Source organism: Mastigoproctus giganteus, chromosome 7, assembly GCF_048544385.1.
Source record: "Mastigoproctus giganteus isolate SK-2022 chromosome 7, ASM4854438v1, whole genome shotgun sequence".
In the NCBI taxonomy this organism is placed as follows: domain Eukaryota; kingdom Metazoa; phylum Arthropoda; class Arachnida; order Uropygi; family Thelyphonidae; genus Mastigoproctus; species Mastigoproctus giganteus.
The window spans coordinates 9,812,167-9,833,476 of NC_143581.1; the positions used below are offsets into that span (position 1 = coordinate 9,812,167).

Below are 21,310 nucleotides of genomic sequence, written 5' to 3' on the forward strand. Positions count from 1 at the left end.
GCATCTTGTTTTTCAGGCTTCTGCTCATTCCAATAGAAGCAGTGCAAGAATCTCTTTCACCTCTGCCAGTGGCTACTGTCAATCTATTGGTCTTTGTCTCCCCCCAAGCTAGCAGTTTTCCGACCCACCTAACACTGCCTCGATAGCATCAGCAAATATTCTTGCACCCTTTCTATTTAAGTGTATCCCATCCCTGTAGAAGCAATCTCTCCTGTTAACAAGTACAGTCCAGGCTGAAAAAAATTCTACCCCTTGAGCTTTGCACAATCTTTCCAGGGCCGAATTGATCGACAAGGCTCTCATCATATACTCCCTCCTATCGTGTCCGGGCAGAATTGCAGACACTTTCAAAGTCAACCCTAATTCTCGGCTTTTGTTCAACAGTGACCTGTACTTGTTAAGTAATTCTGCCGGTCTCCTACTCTAGTTGCACAGATAATCAAGTTGGTGAAGCGATCGCAGTTCCATTAGCAGATGATAATGATACATCACCAACTTCCAGCACCTCAGCTGCTGATACATCTCATCCAACTGACTGCTTCCCAGATATAAGGGCCGGATCCGTGGAACGGCTTATTTCCCAGTGTGATATCACTAACGCCGCAACCTGTTCGGTTGACCCTGATGATAAAGACTCTAGCTTCTCTAACATAACAGATGCAAAGGATAAGTCCCACCATCGCAGTGTCGCCACTGTAGCAACTCAAACAGAAGACTTCGCCAATATCCCGCATGCACAGCCAACAATGCATGCAGATCCCCAAAGAAGGAACTCCCCACCTTCTATCATGTTTACTAATGTGTCTACACAAACTGATTTTTCGCTTGCTGAATCTTTGTTTCCTAGCCACTCCACGTGCCTCTTCAAGAACCGTAAATCACTTGAAATTATTATAACATCAATACTTGAAGATATCAAACACCGTATGCTCTGCACTACTAATAACTACGTATCCGCCATAGCTGATAACTTTTCTCAAGATCCAAGTTTGTGTACATGTAATGAAGGTGGTCCAGCTATTAAATGCGCTACGACTCAGACCTGCGCTACTAATCAGGATCACAATAACTTATCCTACAGCACTAATGCACTGAATTCAGGCCAAACACTAAATTGCCCCGAGATCCAGATAGCCAAAGAACTTCCTTGCCAGGAAAACCAGACCAGAAACCCTGCCAATCCTACGGAAGAATCAGCTAATCCAGATAAACCACTTAGTGTCCCACTCCACAAATCACAGAAGCCATCTACTACATTGCAATGGAAACCCAATCCTGAAACTATCGTCGAGCCTTACTCGTACTCAAGCCGAGTGTATCAACCTACAATGCCGAAGAAACCCGAAATCCACAATTGCGGCCCCCCACTGCTAACATTACAACCATCCCGGGCGGAAGTTGTAGCTGCACCTCCTCGTACACTTGTGGCCCAGAGTTACTACAGTAAGCCTCGCCACCCTGAAGAGGGTCAAATGGGAACCCCAAATGTACTAAAGAGAAGGCGATCATTTAAAATGGGCACCTCGGCCACCTCCAGGCTGCAGGCGATGAATCCACCAACTGTCCGTCTTCGACGAAGTCTATTCGTTTCCCGACTGGCCCCAAATACAACTCCCGATGATATCGAGTCATACATAATGCATGAGCTGCACTTTACTGTGTCCGTCACACTTCTTAAGAAAACACCCCTGCATACATCGTTCAAAGTTGAGTGCGATGCACAGAATTTCAGCTCCATATCAGCGACTGCTCTCTGGCCGTCTGGATCACTACTCAGGCCATACTATGAACCTAAATCCAATATCACCCCACGCCTAGTCATGGCTAATGCGCTATCCCACCAAGACTGCTCCCAAGCGTGACGGTTTGATAGGCATTCCTATTCTCAGAAGCCCCAAAACCAGGAATCAGGGTCACATGATGATGAGCCCTATACATACCCCAATGACAAAACCTCTGATCAATCTCTGCAATACCACAGCTGCAATGAAATCCACCCTCAGCTCATACCAACTATTATAACCAACCGTGCTAAAAAGCCAACAAAGAAAATAAATAATGTCCTCGAATCAGCACTCGTGAAGGTCTCGTGTCACCTTACACTCAAGATTTTTTATCAAAATGTTCGTAGTATTCGGAATAAGCTCGAGACACTTGAGCAGATGCTTCTGTCCCAAATGGCTGACGTCATCTGCATGTCTGAAACCTGGCTGGAACCACAACAAGAATCAATTGCCTCCGCCCAAGCTGCTGGTTACAAATCTTTCTTCACCTCCCGCTCTCATACCTGCGGTGGGGGCGTTGCTGTTATCATAAATGCCAGTAGACTTGAGTTCGTACATGTAGTCTCCAGCAAATCCAATCTATTCGAAGCAGTGATAGTAACGGTCAAGATCAACTCTTGCTTATTAGATCTCGGTGCAATATATACACCCCCAACCCCCGATGCTCAGACAATCAATGATATTGCATCCTGGCTAATAAATACGCTTCACACATCTGCTATCCACCTCATCTGTGGAGATTTCAACTTACCACCAAATCTCCAACATCTTCATGAGTCACTTATGGCTAAGATTGCACCTAGTGGCCTCAGGATCATAAACGAAGGCCCAACTAGAGGTCTTCATCGCCTGGATCTCATATTATCGTCTGGTTCATGTAGCGTCGACATTAAACCCGAAACTCACTTTGAATCAGATCATGAACCCATCGTAGTCCTATTGCAGCTCCCAACACCCAACTTTAATGTCTCCCACTACGTCAAAAGGAAGATCATCACCTCTCCCACCTTCCTACAACCGAACAGATGCCTTTATGCAACAAGATTAATTCCCTGGGAAGTTCTCGAATCAGGAGATCCGGAACTGGCTCTAGACATATTAACTAGATGGTTGCACACTGTTACTATGTTCTCAGCAGCTAAACAGGTCAGTATCTCCGCTAGAACTAATGCTTGGTGGTCTTCGGAGCTAAATTACAGTTTCAAGTGCAAACAGTCCCTCCATAAACAATGGAAACAGTCTGGTACAGCATATGACCGAACTCAGTACTCCAAAGCTAGAGCACTGTTTAACAGACTGAAATCGCAAGCCATTAAAGAATACACTGACAAGACCTTATCCAAAGGCAAAGTGCCATATACCCGTAACTCTGAACCAGATTCCAATTTCAATCCAGTTGAATGGATCAACTATGTAGCCAGATTCCAAGACAACATCACACAACCATATGATTACCAACCAGACCCCATTTCAAGTCCAGATGATGAGCTGTTTTCCATTCAAATCGATCGACAGCAGCTTCGTCAAGCCATCAACTCGCTGCGTCCGTCATGCACCGCTGGCATCGATAATGTCCCACATTTCATCGTAAAGTGCCTCAGTCCATACATCCTTGATCCTCTGCTCTACTTGTTCAACTCCATCCTCTCTCATAGAGTGTTTCCTGCATCCTGGAGCAAATACAGTCTTGCCCCACTACCTAAAGTTCAACTACCAAGCCAGCCGAAGCACTACAGACCGATTTCCACTGCATCCACGCTCCTAAAGCTACTGGAAAAAGTCCTTCTTCCGCATATAACACGCCATCTTCTTCCACAATCATCAAAACAACTCCATTATGTTCTCCCTAATAGATCAACTGTCTCCAACCTTCTGGCAGTCCAAACGGAGATTTTAAATGCATTTGAGGCCAAATCAGAAATGGCGGTTGTTTATGCCGATATTGAAGCTGCTTTTGATAGCCTCAACATCTCAGCCCTTCTGAATCTCCTAACCAATTTCTTTCGGATCAAAGGTGACGTTTTCGCTTTTCTGCACTCGCTCCTCCGGAATAGAACAGTGTACCTCACTCATCGTAACCTCTGCTATACCCGATCCATCAATGCTGGTGTGCCGCAAGGTGGCGTTTTATCGGGGTTACTTTTTACCGCCCTCCTTATTCCGTTTGTATGTAACAGAGATGATGTCATTACCTACGCCGACGATATAAAGTTCCTAACGCAAATACCACCATCAGCTGACAGGGGAGTGATCACATCGGAAATCTGTAATAAAATCACAGCTTTCTCTAGCCATCTCAACCATTTCGGTCTCAAACTGAACCCCCAAAAATCCGTTATTATGGTTTTTTCTCTGAAGAAGTGCCCCACATCCATACAACCCTCACTGCAGGGCGCAGTTATTCCAAGTGTTACTAAACACAAAGATCTCGGTGTAACCTTCGACCCAAACCTTAGGTTCAACTGTCACATCGAATGTGTTCTACGCAAGATCAACCGAATGCGCTGGATTGCCCGTCAACATCTTCTTCATAACACAGACGCTAGAACCACAATCAGATATCTGGAAACCATTGTGTATCCTACCTTTCTGTATGCCTCTGAAATATGGGCATCTGCAGTACCTTCTCTCATGAAGCCCATCTTCGCCAGTGAATACTGGATATTGAAGTGGGCAACCCACAAGCATCGACTCCCCCCTCAGCAGAGGACCACCAGCATGGCCGACCAACTCCAAATCCCGCGGCTGCCTCAAATAATCAGCATGAGGAGAACTGTGACCACAGTCAAAATGCTGGTTGGCAAAATCAACTCCCCTGACTTCTGGGATATATGCCAGTGGCATGTTCCACTTCCTTCCTTACGAGCCACCCCTCTTCTTCAGCTACAACGGAACAGGCTGAAGATCAGTGACAGATTCCTACCTGGACAAGTACTTCCTACAGTACAAGCCCTGCTAATGATCGGAGTTGACCTGCAGAAATTCGCTTCTGATCGCAATTACAGGCGCTCGTTGGCCGAACTTGTTCCCCTTTTGTTTGGCCCCTGATGTCGACTCATACTGATATCTCCACCTGCTATCTCCTATGAGGCGCATAACGGCACGTCGCAGGCAAATCGACGAACTGTCTTCACAAGAAAATGCAATACCGAACAATAATTTGGCACTGTGAAATATTCTGACTTGTGTGAATATGCTTAAATATGTGCTTTGTACATATGAACGTGTACATACCTTGGTGTACTGTCTGCTTCACATCTATGTACATACTCATATCTATTGAATGGTTAATGCTACGTTTTTAATTGTTATGTAATCTTTTATACTGCACAAATTTTTATACTGTACATATTTTTATATTACCCTATATCATTGTCAAGCCCCTGGCCTCCTGGCTGTGGCGGGCACATTATTGTATCTTTACTGTACAATAAAGATTTTCTTCTTCTTCTCCTCTTAATATCATTAGTGCCAACGTGTACAACTATATCACCTTTTGTGCCCTTAAAAGATGATATTCGCTCTACAACGTCAAATGGGACTCATCGGACCAGAAGACCTGTCTCCAATCATCCAAGGTCCAGTGTCCATGTTCTTTTACTCAGTTGAGGCGTACAGTCCCGTGTCGTGGTGTTAACAATGGGACTGTGGTGGATCGGCAGCTCCTCTAACCTATTGCGGCTAATGATCGCCTGATGGTCTTGATGAAGGCGTTTCTGTCACCTCCATCGTTGAAGTAGGCAGTGATTTATGCCACTGTCCTCTCTAGTTGACTGAAACAATGCGAGCCGGACGGCCAAGTTGAACCACCACCTTTCTCCACTCACAGCGCTGTCCACACTGAAATCTTATTCTGGAATTGGCGTATTCCCGATGCATTCTTGATACTGTCGAACGGGGATTGCGCAATTTCTGTACCACCTACGTGACAGAGTGACCCACGCGTTGGGCACCCACTATCATCCCGGTTTTAAAGGTGGGTTAACTCATGTCGTTTATCCATACTGACATCGAATTAGCGTCTACGTGAATGCAGTGCACCTATATACCTGCCATGTGGTGGGTTCGTCCAATAGCGGGAGAGGTGACAGCGTTGCGTTGCTCAGGAACCAGGTAGTCTATGAATTCTGTCCTTTCAGTGTATATATGGACATCAACATCATGTATTCTTGCACTCTTATTTAATCAAGTGTTCAAAGCTCCTACTCTTATTATCATTACATCTAATGCGTACAACAACAACATCACCTTTCTGTCCCTTAAAAGATTACACCTGCTGTGCAACGTCAACTACTTTACCTTCTGGCAACGATACCCTGTTCCAAGTCCACCTAAGAGTTTTGCTGATGTTAATTGTAATGCGTCTACGGATTTACACTAGCAAAACTTTTAGGTGGAATTGAAACAGGGTATATTTGCCAGGGGGTAACGTAGTTTCCCTGGGGGTAAAAGTAAAGTAGTTGCACAGCAAGTATAGTCCGACTAAAAGTCTATCTGATGTCCGATTAGGTCAGTGACATCCTGAAACTGCATAGTTTTCTAAATCAAAGATTATTTAAAGAAATCCCAACCCTCGCAGCGTTGAATTTCTTGTTTCTCCTTTACCAGGAAGTTGAACCATTCGGAAATGGTGTCAACGGGGTAGTCCTTTTGGATTCACTTCGTGATGTTACGAGGAAGTTATGAAAGTGTCTACCGTGTTATGGGACCAGGTTACAACGAAGGGTTAAAGGTTGCAGCTTGCGTTAATAGTCTCGGAAGCAGGACATTAAGCATTTTTTTTAAATGACACACTTCAAACTCAATGTACTTGTATCGTTACAGCGCGGATTGGGACCCTCTATCCCAGGTACGACATAGGATCGTGCCAATTATGTCAGAATCTATCGAATATTTCAAATGTCATATATTTTATCAAAATGTATTAATGAATTTATGCTCCCAGTTTGAATGGTCATCACAATATGGCGACTTAATATTCATCTCTTTGACCTTTCATTAGAGAAAGTTGTCCAATTGATGCACAGCGAGGGAATATCTTATTCTATGGTCGGTTTTATAAGTTTTATGATATGGGTGGTTTCCGGGATGAACGCTGTGTAATCCTGATCTCATACTACATCACAGAAGCAATTCGATCTCAGGCCTTTTTTCAAGCCAGGGTGGAGGGACGATGGTTAAAACCACTGATGAAACATATTTCTCTGCAAGCGACATTTGAGCTGGTTGGTTTAAGTTTGAGTAAGAGGTATGCATGAGTGGTAAGTGCGATACATTTGGTGGCTTTTCTGCACCCATCTACTAGGAACACTCGAAGTCGTTGCATACAAGGCCAGACTGTGATGCCCTTTGAGGAAGGCTTCGAGGACAAGAGGTGTTTTGTTTTTTTTTTCAAATTGCATTGAATCCTAAAATATCAATGAACAATTACATTAAAAGAAGAGATGTTTATGGTGTCACCCAATATGAAGTTGATCATCATCCTGGTTTTTCTAACGTACAATTTTATGGTCATCATTTTATTGATGCCATCGTTGGTTACTTAAGATTTTGATAATTGCCCTTCCTTCTCAAAAGAATATATACTCCAGTATCGCTTGGCGGTAGTAGCGTAAGATGAGAGTAAAAAATCGTATTTCAGTGAGGTATAGAGTACTTCCATTTCACATTCATATGGAGAACACAGTGATGGAGTCAAAAACCCTGAGAAACCCCCACCTGCTTAGATCATATAGCCCAATCGCATTGCTTTCTGCCTTTGTAAAAGTCCTTGAGACTCCTTCTTTGCCTCTCAACCCACTAGGAGACACAAAACCTCAGCTCCACCATGAAAGAGTGGCAATGAAAGGGAACAGAACAAAAGAGTCAAGGTGGACGATAAAAAAGCAGTCCACCTAGAAATAGGAAGTTAAAGGGATAGAAGGGCATCCCTGTGGAAGGAGCCCATTTTCCATAGGACTGTTAAGAAAGGTGAAGGGTTTGTGGTTATGGCGTCCACTAGTTGGAAGGCAGGATGGGGTTGCAGTTGACAGAGTACCTGCAATGCAGGGGTATGACAGTGCGGCATATCCTCGTTATTGTTAAACTAACCCGTTGGATGGATCCTAGCTTGTCTCTGATGTGGTCTTTTAATGTCCAATTTTCCTTTTATTAATATAGACTAAATTTTTCTATTGGACATAACTAATTTGTGGGTGTTGGCTCAGCTCTGTCAGAGATTCAGAATGCGGTTGGTTTGACTTCTAGGGCTTTCCTGGGGGTTCCCTTTTACCAAGAGAAGATCATCCACAAAGGTGGGCTGTCCACCTGGCCGGTGTCAACGCCCAGGAACCCGTCCAGCACTAGGTTCTAAACACAAGGACCCAGCACTGAACTGTATGGGCAACCACGTGTAAAACTACCCCTTATGCATTGGTCTCTGGTCTGCACTGCTATTTCTATGTTACTAATGTAATTTTTATACAGTTATGAAAGTTTTTCAGCATGGTGCATTCCCCTGACAATTTTGGGTGGCAATAAGGTATCAAGGGCACCAATGAGATGGCCAGCGTATAGGTTTATTGAGTGGTCTCGGCTGCAGGTATAAGCTTATTCATTTCATCCTCAGTCGAGCGTCCTGGTTTGAACCCAAGCTCTGAGGGTTTGCATTAAGATAATGTATTTTTAGGCGACATAGGATAAGATTTTCCAATACCTCGTCCATTACTGGTAACAAGGCTCTGGCCTCTCTGATTTGGGGTCATCTGGAAGTTTTTCTCTGTTCTTCAAACTAACTCTAAGGTTTGCTAGTTTCCATGTAGCAGTTTCCATATTCTTCTGTTTAAGCAGTTGTTGTAAAGGTTGAGAAGGTCGTGAGGGTGACTATTTTGCCAGTAGTTTAACCATTTGTGGTTCGATTACGTCATTCCCAGAGCATTTCCTATCCACTGTTATACTCAGTGAATTCATTAGTTCATCGGTAGTAAATGTTGGTTCTGTTTCAGCAGAAACACAAGCTCCATTTTCACAACATACGTTGGTCTCATCAGGACTGAGAGCTTGGTTGTTAGCAGGCAGAGGAGACTAGTATTAGGAGGAGGAGAAGTAGTCTTAATAGTAGTAGTCAAAGTGGCATATTATGTATGAAAGCTAGCTCATAAATCATCAGCCAAAAAAATCCCACATCACTTCTCCACCCCTTCACTAATATTTCTACTTCTGCCTTGAATTTATTCAAACTTCCTACTTAATCAACAACAGATGAAAGTTTCCTCCAACGACCAACTGCCAGCTGGCTGAAGGCAACCTCCAAACATCCATCTGTCCTGCAATCTTTCTTCTTCAATTTGAAATTATGCCCTCCTCATGTGCGAAGTTCAGCAAGACAAAAAATTCTATCAACCATTGAGCTCGCTTAATCGATTCAAAGCCTAAACACTCCAATCAGACCCCCTCATAGGTGCACAGTCTCAGACGCTGCAATTTACAGTACTAAAGCCTTTCTTGGTAAGATTGCCCTTTCTTTCCCTTCACCAACCTTGTCCTCTGCATTCGTTCCAGCAGTTCCACATTCTTCCTAAAATGAGGCGTCTGGACCTTTATACATCCAGCAGTTCATCAAATTCTGTTAGAATTTGATGAACTTCTGGTATTTTTCCTTCCTAAAGAACTCCCCATGATTGAATATTGATGAAAAATATCTATTCAGTTTATTAGCAACCTACAAGTTCCAGACAATATCTGGACAGTTGTTGTTTGTGTTGTAGGGCTTTCAGGAGCATCAGCAACTAAGGCCATGTTGCTCCTTGTACATTGCCTAAATTGCGTGATTTCTGAAGTCCATTTTTTGTTTGCAGACAGAAAACTCTAGTTTCTGTGAGAAAAAACCACGCTCTCCTCGTATGAGGCCACCTGATGAAGATTGATGATTTAATTATGTTAATGACATCCGAAACTGTACAGTTTTCTGGATGAAAAATTGTTTAAAGGAATGAGTTGGTGACCGGCAGGGCTGACATCTCTGGAAAAAAAGAAGAAAAGACATTTAGGGAACCGGTAAATTAGCTGATGCACCTGTACCAGGAAATTCTACCATTCGGAAATGGTGCCAACAGAGTATTCATTTTGGATGCCCTTACAAGGAAGTTATGAAAGTGTCTACCGCATTCTCTGATCAGGTCACAATTAAAGCTAACAGGCGGAAGGTTGTATTAATCGTTTACACATGGATAGCCTGTTATTAAACATTTTTGTAATGATACACATCAACCTCAATAGCTTTGATCTTTATAATGCGGGTTGAGGCATATCCCGGGCAATATAGGGCCCGGGATGTGATTATATTCAGAATTTGAGTGGTCTTACAGTATGGCCACTTAATATCCCGATATTTGGACTATTTTGAGAGCAATGTGTTCAAGAGATGACTATAAAAGTTGCATTTCTACCATAAGAATTGTGATTATTGAATATTCCAAAAATTAAAATGCTAGTTCAAAGAGTCCTGTTTTTTTTTACACCTATGATCTATTTTGTACCATTCTTATCGAAGCTATCTTTTTGGTACTCGTATGCTGCCTCCTTTTTATTTTTTATTGAAAAATTTTACCAATCAGAAAACACCAAGGCATTTTAAAGAAGTTAGCCAACTTTCGTGAGATTATGAGGCCAATAGAAGTGCTTGGCTTAAATTCAAAAGTTGTTGAGATACTGATCGAACTAAGAGGACTTTTCAAGATAGAGTATCGAACTTTTTGGTCACCTGGTATACCAAGTGTTTACCCATGATGAACTTCTCTGTTGATAAGTCCACAAAAAATAACAAATGTCCTGGTATTGACCTACTGGAAAAAGAGACAATCAAAGAGTTCTCTATTCTTTTTTCAAATTAATTGTTACGAGTTCTTAATAATCATCTCAGGGATGGTATGTTTCCTTCTCCCTGGAAAGATGGATTGCCCAAGATTATCCTAAAGTCTTCAACCAAATCGACGAGTTCACCTGATTCATATAGACCTATTGCATTGCTTCCTGTTCTTGGTAAAGTTTATGAAAAGCTTTTAGCCATGCGGATTACAATCTACCAAAGAAGTATTATTGGCCTTTCTAACAAGCAATATGGTTTCATTCCCGGTGTTGGCACTGAGGATGCGCTGCACTCTTTAGTTGGCAATAGTAGGGATCGAATTTTGGTAGATTTTGCTGGTGCCTTTGATTCCATTAGTTGGGACAGCATTTTCTTGATGTTGCGCGTGGCTAAATGATTTTTTAATATTTTCTTTGTAGTTAAATATTACTTTAAAGATCGCAGAGTAACAGGTAGATCGAATTTCGGATCAATTACGCGTAGTGAGACTCGACACTGATCGCAGGGACCTCTCTTTTGCCTTTGATGTGGAATTTGATTTTGGAAGATTAGCTAAGGACAGAACTTGCACACTCGCATGCACACTCCTGTCTTTTATCGCATCCACAGGAGGTAGCGCTATACACGTGGATGCCAGCAAAATCCCGTACCCAGACTGTCCAATCTATGCTAGGGACGAGAAAAAACAACTATTATTATGGGGAATAAATTCAAACTGAGAATATATACAAAATTCTAAGTGAGTGAGTTCTAACTAAGAATATATACAAGATAACCAGCAATATACCCATCTTTCCACCAATGTCCGGATCTCAGAACGTCTTATTTAGAAACCCTAGAAGACCATAACTTGTTCTCTTTAACAAGGTCCACTCTGGTCATTTTTTGCACCATACAGAAGATTTAGATATCAAAGGGATATCACAGACGTTTCTAGCAAGTCAAGATTTTAACTCTATTTTACTCAGATAGCCTAAATTTGATTACCAAAAACCAGTACAGGGGGCCAGAAGTCCCTCTATAAAAGGGCCTGTGTCAAAATAACTCATAGAAAATCCTTAGTATTAATTCTCTAAGTATAATATAACATTTCTTCAAATTCACTAATAGTGGCCGACTTACCAGAGTTGGGACTATTAAATGCAATTTTAAATTTTTGAAAACAAGTGGTTTCTGTAGTTTTAAGTTCCCATAGGAAAAAATGAAGTATGTTTGTCCAAGATTAAGCCATTTATAAGTTATCAAAATTAAGCCCACTTCTGTTGAGCTCCCTGACTGCTGGTGGATTGTAGTTCCTTGAATTGTTTATCTTTTTGGAGATTGCTGTGGGCTCCTGCAATGCGTTATAGCAATGCACTAATCAGTCTCTAGAATCTGATGCTCATCTGTGGACAGTGTCTCTTCAGTGGCTTCTGTTGTAGCCGGATTATCTAGCTCATTGTGGTGTAGCTGAGTTCGTGATGACCATTGCGCAGCATAGTTGGTTCGTCATGTCAAATTGAATTAATTGATGATGTACAATGTTTTCATGTAGATAAGATGGTTAATATTTGCATATATTTACCACGTCTATCATGTATAGAGGATTTTCAAGATTTTTTGGCTAGGGGCCGCTTTACTCAATAAATGAAATGGTATACCAGGTGACACAAAACGATCGCAGATTGCCTTTTTACCATTTTAGATAAAATCGAAATATATTTCTAATAATATAAATTATATTCTACTCAATTAGATCTCGATGTTATTAAAATAAAATTTGTAATTTGCAATTATAAAAAAAAATCTCTTTTATGGGCATTTTATTGGTGCCATCTTTGATTAAAGGGGAAGGTACATCACTTATCATTCAACTTGCATTCAAATCACGCAGGTCACCTTGATAATTGCTCTTCCTCCTCAGAGTTCATATACTCCTGAGACACTTGGCGGTACTAGCTTAAGATGAGAAGAAAAAAACGTATCTTCATTGAAGTATAGAGAACAGCCGTTCCACATTCTTAAAGAGAACGCAGTGATGAAGACAAGTTTTTCTTCCTGGTTCCCAGACAATGTCGTCCAACAGGCAGATCGTGCATCGGAAACCAGCAACTTAGCGAATGAACCACGAGCTTTTTTTATTACAGTGGAACACCCTCGGGGTAATCTAGTTCGGTGGAGAATTCACCTTCTAGAAGAAACGTAATTTCTCTCTCACTTCTACTTTCACCAAAGGCCAAAGGTGAAAGAAGTGAGGGGGATTGCCAAACCTGAAATCTGCAGGGCTTGACCACACTTATCATGAACTAAACCCCACGCTTCCTCACTACAGATGAGTATATAAGGCAGTCGGATGTTTACTTCAGCATCCATCATCGAACCTACCAGAGGACAGCCAAGAGCTGCAGCATCCGTACAAGAAATATTCATCGATTATGTGGTATCAAGTAAGTGGCTTTTGAAAGTTATAATTTGGGACACTTAAAAGTAGACTTTCTGTCTATTACTCACTTATATCTGAGTTAAAATTGATATAACAATCCACAGTAGAATAGCCCATCAGCTGCTGGCTCTAATAAAGTGGCCAGATAGTATATTTTTCCCAAGCTGAATGCTTAACGTGCAGATAAGAACGTAAAAAAAATATTGATTGATCTATCTGGTTACCGGCCCGTGTATTAAAAGGTGTTTAAGGACAGTTGCAGACCCGCCCAGATCGATAGAACAGAGCAGAAGGAAAGGAAATCCTGGAACTGTTCATTCCCAGAAAGCATTTGAATCTCTGATCGATGCAAACGTGTTATTCAACATTGACCTTGATCGAATCAGTAAGGTGTAGTAGCAACAGCTGTTTTAAAAATACACTTCTCCACAAAATTAACAGAACGTTTTTCATGAATATTTTATTGTGGGCAATGTTGCCTAAGGCGAATATTTGATATGGTGGCTGTCCTGGCATGACAATTCCGAGTATTCAATAGAAATCGTGCTACCACCTAGCAGAACTGCACATTATGCAAATTATTCATGCCTTTAAAAACACCGGTTACAACCACATCACTTCATTCCTGTTTTTGGCTTGCACAGTGGGATCTCCAGTACTCAGGATGGCAAGTCATCATCATTTACATGATTCTTTGAGATGGTGGGCCGTTGGATGACTCGAAGCAGGGCTGTCGCCATTGAAGGTGGCACGTTGGCTTAATTTGTCACGTAGTGTCGTCTTGGCACTATGGAAGCGCTTTCAGGAGAGAGGAACCAGTACAATAAAAGCTGGCCAAGGTCGCATGATGGATACGTCAACCAGACCAGACCGCTATCTGGCTCTAACAGAAAGCGCTAACCCTACGATGTCCTCTCATCAACTGTCTGTTGAGGTTGCTGTGGTCACATGTGAAAATATTTCCAACCGGACTGTATTAAGAAGGTACAATTGAAGTGGACTCTACGCAGACAGCCAGTGGTTTGAATCCCGTAAACCCCAAAACCTGTGCACAGCTGGTCGAAATTGGAGCTATGAACACGTGACTTGCAGTCCTGACAAATGAGGTACAGTTCTGTTCTCTGATGAGTCCCGTTTTAACCTACAATAAATTCTAGACGTTATTTTATCTCCAGACAACGAGCAATGCGGTACCATTCCTCCAGCATCAGCGAATAGGACACATTTGAAGGCAGTGTTCTGGTTTGAGCCGGAATACTGGTCAACTGAGCTCAAGTGGTGGAGGAATATCTTGAAACTGAAGACATCCATCAACTACTGTGTGGCCAGAACGATCATCAAATTTAGCTCACCAAGTGACCGAGGAATTGGCAACAGCCAATTCTTCTGTCACTTGGTGAGCTAAGGTCTTCGCTGATGGAAGAATAATATTTTGCTGCCACAGAATCTCATAGCCACCATTATAATGAGCATGGCTCATTGGGGTCAAGCCTGTTTAGCAGTTGGAGGGGATCATACACCATACTGATGTCATGTATCCATACTTTCGAGCATCTTGTATCGACTTCTGCAATGTGACCTTTTTGGTAATACTTATGCAAATGTCCTTACAGGGTTTCTCGCTGTCTCCTCATTGGTTGAGTTCTTTTACTTTCCATGTGCTGATGTGCATTTCTAATAAGCTACGATGTTTTCTTTTGCAGATTGCCCTTTGTCTTTTCCTCACCGTCGAGCTGGTTTGCTCCAGAGGTGGTAAACCTGTTACTAACTTGCCTCCTACAGACGGTGTATATAGACCACCTGGTGCTGCCGGGGGTCTAGGTGGCCATTCTGGTGTCGGTGGTAGCTCCTGGATTAGGCCTCCAGGAGTTGGTGGTGGAGGCGCTTTCCCAGGTCCTTCCTCTGGTGTCGGTGGTGGCTTTGATCAAGTAAGTCGTCGACCTGCTAAAGTTGTAAGTTGTAAATTTTTCCACCTTTTAGTTCATAAGAGCAATTCTGTGTTCCCCCTCTCCACTTATATGCATGCAAGGAATCATTAACTGGCTAATCTTAGAGTATCGTGTCCCGGCCCGGTTTTGCTATTCTTGTATATATTTCCTAATCGTTTGGAGACCTACCGGTTCGAGTCCAGTCGTCGAATAACTGAAACAAAATGTTGGAATATAGAAATATAACTTTATTCAAATATTAGTATTTGATATACTTCTTCTAATTTATATTTTAAAATGTTTAAAATAATCCTTTCTTTTTATTACGTTAGAAAGAAAAAGAAATTTTTCTTTATTTTAAAATTTAAAATAGATCCTTATATATTGATTTATTTATTGCAGTTTCCCCCAAAACCTTACAGCTTCGACTACGAAGCAAGGGATGAATTTGGCAACTTCCATTATCGTGAGGAGCAGGGTGACCAGAGTGGTACAGTTCGAGGGAAGTACGGTTACCAAGATGTTGATGGATTATACAGAATAGTCGAATACATTGCGGATGCAGGAGGCTTTCGAGTCAATATCCAAAGCAACGAACCAGGAGTTGGGCAAGAAAGTCCTGCCGACGTTGTTCTCCAAGCTGTTCCACCCCCAGCGGGGATCCAAGAAAGATACACCAAGGTGGGAAGCGCAAGAGGATATGAAAGTGCTGGAGGAGTACAAGACGTTGGTCATGGTGCCAGCAAACCATTCGGCGGCGATCCACGGTCTGCTGGTCATCGTGGAGGATTCAGTGGAGTGAGTGGTGGAACACCAAAGAAGTCGACTTCATAGAATCATTAACCTCAGTTCTTTCACTTTTTTTGAGCGAGCTTCTTCATAAAAGCAATTTTTTCTTATCGGGCTTACAGGTGGGATTAGAATTCATTGTCTGGAGCACGTTCCAGTCGATCTTCCATCTGATTACTTAAAGAAACAGGAATGCCCATTTCGTTTTGTTTTTTGGGCTACATGTGTATATATTTTTGGGCTACATGTGTATATATTTATTACTTGTGTAATATAGTCTAATATGCTTTATGTATTAATAAAAGTAGTTGGAAATCTTTACAAAGAATGTGTAGTATAAGAATCTGTCACGCGTTCCAACATTTATTTCTCAAAATACCCTCCACACTGTTTCACCAAACACTGAAATCACTGCGCACACAGAATAATCCGATTCTTTTCAGTCGTTATTTTACAAATCCCTGATCTACAAGTTCACCCATCATAACCCCAACAGATATTTGATTTTGGACATACGAAACACCGAATTTTCAGAGATTATCCTCCAACTCTCAGCTTAGGAGAAGACGATCAGTCGGAGGCAGTGAACAATCCATCGGAAATTTGGAATGTAGCTGTGGAGGAGGTTGTCATGGTTGCTCGCCAGGTAGAACGAAATAGTGGACACGTGGAGATTTGATCACCAACGAGTATTGGTGAATTTTTTTTTCTAAGTTATGGTTAATAAATACACGATATTTTTCAATTATTGATCGGAAACTACATGAATAAATCATTGGTTCGTCCCCAAATTACGCAGTTTGGACGCTGATTATTGTGGCGTTGCAGAAGGAAGATTGAACCTTGCCATGATAGTCATCATAACCTCAAAAGCCATCATACACCTAATTTTGCCTTTTATTTGAAATAAATCTTGCACTGAGGTTTCGCCCGAGTCGTAGGACTTCAATGTGCTACTAATCGGGCATCATAATCCATCTGAAGACCATTCCTCATCAATGGATTCCACACCTCATCAATGGATTCATTCCCATGGTGAATATCATTTTAATAACCAATCCAGCACCGGTTAGTAATGAATACCGTCTTCATGATGGAGTTAGTCCCAGTTGTTTTAAATATTAGAAGAATCGAAACTTGAGTGTGGGTGAGGGTTGGGTTAAATGGGTGAAATTAAGAGACAGGTTTATAAATCTACGCATAACGAAAAATGCCCTTTCTTCATCTTGACCTTCCCCCCAACTGGTGAAACTATGTCAGTAGAATAAAAAATCTCCTGTAATACGTTAAAATATCACATTCATATCTAGGGGGTAGTGGAGAGGTTAAAAAATGTCCAACAACGTATTCTCTTAGACCAGTATTAAACTGATACAAATAGAACCTTTATGTTTACGGTTCATTAAAGGTGCAGATGGTGACTGCACATATACATGAAGTATCAACATATTGTTGAACTTGCACTCCTTCTTCTGCACTTTCATCCTTTCGTGCTAACCCACCTTGTTGTAACTTCCTTGGATCCCCTCTGGAGGAAGACTAGCTTGGAGAACAACATTGGCAGGGTTTTTCTTCCCAACTCCTGGTTCGTTGGTTTGGATATTGGCTCGAAAGCCTCCTGCGTCTAAAACGTATTCGACTATTCTGAATAATCCATCAGCATCTTGGTCACCATACTTCCCTCGAACTGTGCCACTCTGGTCACCTTGTTCCTCAAGATAATGGGGGATGCCAAATTGATCAACTACTTTGTAGTCGAAGCTGTAAGGTTTTGGTGGAAACTGAAAAAAACGTAGAAAAATTTCAAAACAGAGAGAAGTGAATAAAATTTCAAAAAATTAAAAAGAACTAATTCTTTTAATTTTAATTTAAAAATATATTAATTCTTAATTAAAGTTTATTAAATAATTTTTAACAATAAGATTAAAATTAATCTCAAGTTTTAAATTTATTATAATTTCGGAAATAATTATTTCTATTATTAATGTAATAAATATAAATAAAGAACTATTTAAAGAATTTTAAAATATAATTTAGAAGAATACTACTTAAATAAAGTTATATTTCTTCTGTATTAAAACATTTTGTGTTTTTCATTTGGTCATTATTTCACCCATCCATCCTCTCCAATAGTTTGTCTAGTTCTTCAGTGCATTTATTTAAACTATCAGCTTTCACAACAACAGATGGAAGTTTGTTCCAGCAATCGATGAACCACTCGTTGGCTGAAGGCAAACTTCCGCATGTATCTTCTGCAACCCTCTTACCGCTATTTGAATTTATGCCATCTCATGTGAACAGAGTGAGCAAGAGAAAGAATCCCATTAGCACTGAGTTTGCTCAATCAGATCACCTGGCAGGTAGCTAGCCTTCTTCAGAAGTTGTCATTTGCAAAACCTGCAGCATAATTGCAATCTTGTCCATAATGTCCTACTTACTTCTATAACCAGCGATACCTATTTATTTTACCTGGAACGGACGTTCAGCTAACAGGTCTGTAATTCCTCATATCTCCTTAAATCTCATTTTGTGAATAGGGGATACATTTGCGCTCCTCAAACCAATAACTACCTCTTCTGAATCCAAAGATGCTGTCATAATTACAGCTACGGGTTTGTTTAATTCCTTTTACTTAATATTAGCATTAGTAGAGGCATACGATACAAGAAAGCAAGTTTCATAAAATCTGAAACACCTCAATTAATTTACGAGGAAGTCGATTGTCTGAGACCAGTCCCTATTGAAGAAACCCTTAGGAATTCCTTCAGTCTAGGGTTCATTTCGAACCGAGACCTACGTCTTCTTCAAACGAGTGACAATTAGAACAAAAAACTAGGAGGATACGGATGGAATAATAAGACCCTGCTGATAAGATTAACTAGTTTTATTCCTTATCATCCATATAAATTCAGACGAGGTAGAATTGAAATTACGAACGATATGATGGAAAACGTTTACGACTTACAACTTCGGTTGTACGAAAACTTACTTTGTCGAAGCCACCACCACTTCCGAGAGCCCCTCCATTATTAACTTCAGAAGAACCTCTTAAAATGCTTGGTCTGTGTATTTGATGACGACTTATTGAGCAAACCAAGACGACGACCAGGTAAAGACAGATGGTGACCTGGAAGAGAATACATAGGATCTCAGAAAAGAGAAAAAGCAAGAATGAGTAAGATGGGTAGTCAGTAAGTATTTATCCTCAAACAGAATTATAAATTAAGGATTTTTTATTATGCACGAATCTACTGCTATCATAAGTTATCTTGGTCTTCTAGATCGATCGGTTACAGAATTAGAGCCATGAATACAGCGAAAGGTGGTATGCTGGAGATATTTTGCAGCGCACCATCATTTTATAACGGATCGGACCTCAAAGCAGTCCGATGTATTAGCAAAGCATCAATGGAGAATGAACCGGGGATGAATTTTAAAAGCCACTTACATTACACCACATAATCGATGAATATTTCTTGTACGGATGAGCTTGTACAAGAAATGATGGATGCTGGAGGAAACATCGACCCTTTTATACTTATGTACATCTAGGAGTCACGGACCACGGCCCATGAATCACATTGGCAACCCGCTCTTGTTTCGAGCTTTGGCAAAAGAAGAGGTGAAGAACATAAACATAGGTTTCTTTCAGAAAGGGGCTTCCATACGGAACTAGATTACTCGGGGGTGTTTTGGAGTAAAGTCCAGCTCGTGGTTCACTCGCACATCTGCTGTTTTCCAATGCATTATTTGTTCTTTGCATTGTGCGTTTTACAAGACTCACTTCTGACCAGGAAGAAAGATCTCTTTGTTCTTCTTAATGAATGCAGAACATACCTGAGTGAAGTCACTTTTTTTTTCTTCTACTGCCAAGAAGTTCCTGAATGTATTACCTGTGGAAAGGTACAGCTGTTGGCGTGATCTTCAATGACCTACGTGCAATTCTGGAATATATTATCGGTGGGAAGAGCAATTATCGTGACCTCAGGATGACCTACGAGTAGGAATGCACGAATGAATGAACGATACCCTTTTTGATCAAAGATGGTACCAATAAAATCGTATTAAATACTAGATGAAAGTATTATTTTAATTTTTAAAACAAAAAAAAAATATTAAAATATAAATTAGAAGTAGAATATTCAATGTGTAAATAAAGTTATTTATCTTTGTTTCGTTTTATTTAAATTTGAACTGCACACTCCATCAGTGAAAGGATGGTCCATTACTCATGCAGTTCAACAGTCTAACTACACTGCTCGACAAAATTAACAGTGTCTTAGGCGTCCCGTTTTAGCCTACAAACAGATTCCAGAGGTTATTTCATCTGGAGACAACAAGGAATGCGGTACCATTCCACCGACATTAGAGAAAGGGACACTTTCAGTGGAGACGGTGTTCTCAAGTGGGACGGAATAATGATCAATGGCCGCATCCCTCTTCATGTTTTTGATGGGAGTACCGTAACTGCGGTAACAAAGTTGAGAGAAGAAGACTTCGTTGCCGAATAGCTCTGCCCAGCATATCCCACACATCCTCAATAGCATCGAGATCAGGTGAATGTTGGGGCCAGGAAAGACGGTGGAAATTCGTGTCATGTTCTCCGAACCATTCTTCAATGTGGCCATCGCCTTCGGGCTAAAAGTGTAGCATTTCACGGTGCAGTAGACCTGATACAAAATTCAGGTACTTCCTGGATGACATTCGATCTTCTACTGGTATCAAAACATTCCCGTACTATGATACCACTTGCAGATGTTTGGAACATCTTAATTTCCAATACCCAATTTCCTTCGTGAGTTCCTCGCAGCGCTCTCTGCATACCATCAGTGCAAAACAAAGTACATCGTGATTCGGTTGACCACATTACTTTCATCCATTGTTCCACTGTCCAATCACAACGTTCCCGGCATCACTTCATGAGGATTTTTCTGTTTGTCTCTAAAACAAGTGGCTTCCGAATAGGCAGGTGACTTTCAATGCCCAATTTCTTCAATTCCCTGCGCATGGTATGTGTTGAAATAGGTCAATTCTGGGCTTGTTTGAATTCAGGTGTTATTTTCTGCACACTGGATGTCCTATTTTTCCGTATATTGGCCTCCTTAGAGCCCAATGGCTTCGCTCTTGAAGTATTGTTTTTCTGCCACATTTACGTCTTTGAGATGTGGAAGAATCACTTGCCTTCCGGTCATTAAAAACCATTGAGATGGCTGCTTTTGAGAAACCAGTTATGTCTTTCGTTTCTTGAATCGTGGCTCCTGCTAAATGTGCCCCCACAATAATACCTTTTTCAACGCCTAACAGATCACGCGTTTCCCCCATTCTGGCTTCATATTACTGCAGTCGAACAGCCTGTGCAGTCTTTATAATCAACGAGGCAAAACCTCAAGTCAGTTTTCTTTGCATCTATTTGCATTTCTTCTGTCTGGGACTGTCTTAATACAAAGATTCGCAATTTCCAAATTCACGCACTTAAATTATTTCTCAGAGTTCCGCCTACTCTGGGAAACCAGACGTTGGATCTCTTTTTCCACAATCTCCC

General features: G+C 41.2%; 1 long non-coding RNA gene across 4 annotated transcripts in view; it reads right to left on the reverse strand.

Annotated features, from left to right (window-relative positions):
* Positions 1-21,310, reverse strand: part of LOC150082487 (uncharacterized) — a 100,597-nt gene that overhangs the window by 7,719 nt on the left and 71,568 nt on the right. For all 4 annotated transcript variants that reach the window (XR_016547189.1, XR_016547192.1, XR_016547191.1 and 1 more), the window contains exon 2: positions 18,758-18,895. This is a non-coding gene — a long non-coding RNA (uncharacterized LOC150082487). The remainder of the gene's footprint in view (positions 1-18,757; positions 18,896-21,310) is intronic.